Genomic DNA, 1,847 nt, shown 5'->3' with positions numbered 1-1,847 from the left:
AAATCATAAAGACCATCAACGAAAAAATGGGAACAAACTTAAGAACCCTAATACTAGGCATAAACACACTACGGATGTTATGGAAAATATTCACACTATAGACAACAAAATAAAGAATTGGAACCTGCAAAAAATATAATGTTTACGTACATCAAAATACTTCATCAAAAGAGTTAAACGAGAATCCACAGATTGGGAAAAAATATTTAGTAATAACACATCAGCTATAGGGCTAAGCTCAAAAATCGATTGAAAAGTAACAACATTTTAACAAGAAAAGTACAAATATCTCAATAAAAAAATGGGCACAAGACATGAATAGAAAAATTACCAAAATGGCGTCCAGGTGGCCCACAATCATATGAAGAAATGCTTATGCTCCTTAGCAATAAGAGACATACAAATTAAAACAACAATGAGATACCACTGGATACTGACATTTTTAGCAAAACTCAGTAAAGCAGGAACAATAAGTGCTAAAGAGGCTGGGGAGAGAAGGGGACGCTTTCACAGTGCTGGTGGGATTGTTGAATGTACAGCCACTATGGAAATCAGTATAGCACTTGCGTAAACAAATATGAATGCAACCCTGTGATCCAGCAATATCGCTACTGGGAATATACCCTAAAGACATAAAGAATACGACAAAATAATAATAATGTATAAATTGTCAAGGGGTCGTGAGGGGGGTGGGCAGGGAGGGAGGGGAAAAATGAGGAGCTGATACCAAGGGCTCAAGTCGAAAGCAAATGTTTTGAGAATGATGATGGCAACAAATATACGAAGGTGCTTGACTCAATGGATGGATGGATGGATTGTGATAAGAGTTGCACGAGCACCCAATAACATGATTTTAAAAAGAATACAACACAAACAGACGTGTGCATACCTATGTTTATTGCAGAAATTTCCATACTAGCAAAAACCTGGAAACAGCCCAGAGCCCCAGTTATGGAGGAACGGGTGAACAAACTCTGGCACACTCCACGCAGTGGAATAACATGCATTAATATAAAACAATGACAGCTCTCTTAAATACTGTGAGTCATGGACAAAATCATATTTAGCATATTTAGTCAATCTTACAAAGATAAATATTTAATAACATATCATAAGTGAAAACAAGAAACAAGTTTTTATTTCAAAAGACAAGATTTTGATGACCATGAGGAGGAGGCCAGGGATGGGTGGGAATAGGGAGGGGGGCGGGCAGGAGATTGAGGCGGCAGGAGTAAGGATGAGGGAAAGGGAAAAGAAAGAGAACCACATTGTGGAGGGTTTAATGGGGTCTTGTTGATTTCATTTGTTGATCTGGGCTTTGTAATTATATACAGTGTGCTTCTTTCAAATTTTTTTCAAACAAACAAACAAACAAAAAAATCCCTCCAAATCCCTTACCCCTGGGCCCTAAATATTAGTCTGAATGGCTGGGGAAAAAAAGTAAACGTAAAACTGAAATGGACTTGGAGTGTTAGTGACAAACAAGTCAATTTCAAACATACGAAACAGAAAGCGGTCTTGAATATCATTGTAAGGAGATGTGTGTAGACTCGAGTGCGACGTGAAAGGGAGAAGCAGTACAGTTGGAAGGAAAACGGAGAGCGGACAATTGTAGGAGTAATTCCCTAGGGATAGGGAGAATATCCAGGGAAAGCATACAAATTCAAACTCACTGCCATTAAGTCAATTCCGACTCATAATTAACCCTTAGGACAGAGTAGAACTGTCCCTGAGGGTTTCCAAGACTGTAGATCTTTCTGGGATTAAAAGGCCTCATCTTTGTCCCGTGGCGCCTCTGGTGGTTTTGAACTGCTAACCGTGCAATTTGCAGCCCAATGTGTAACCTA

Source organism: Echinops telfairi, unplaced genomic scaffold (genome assembly GCF_000313985.2).
Source record: "Echinops telfairi isolate 266 unplaced genomic scaffold, ASM31398v2 ScPeMD7_7457;HRSCAF=8495, whole genome shotgun sequence".
Lineage (NCBI taxonomy): Eukaryota > Metazoa > Chordata > Mammalia > Afrosoricida > Tenrecidae > Echinops > Echinops telfairi.
This window is presented reverse-complemented; position numbering follows the sequence as displayed.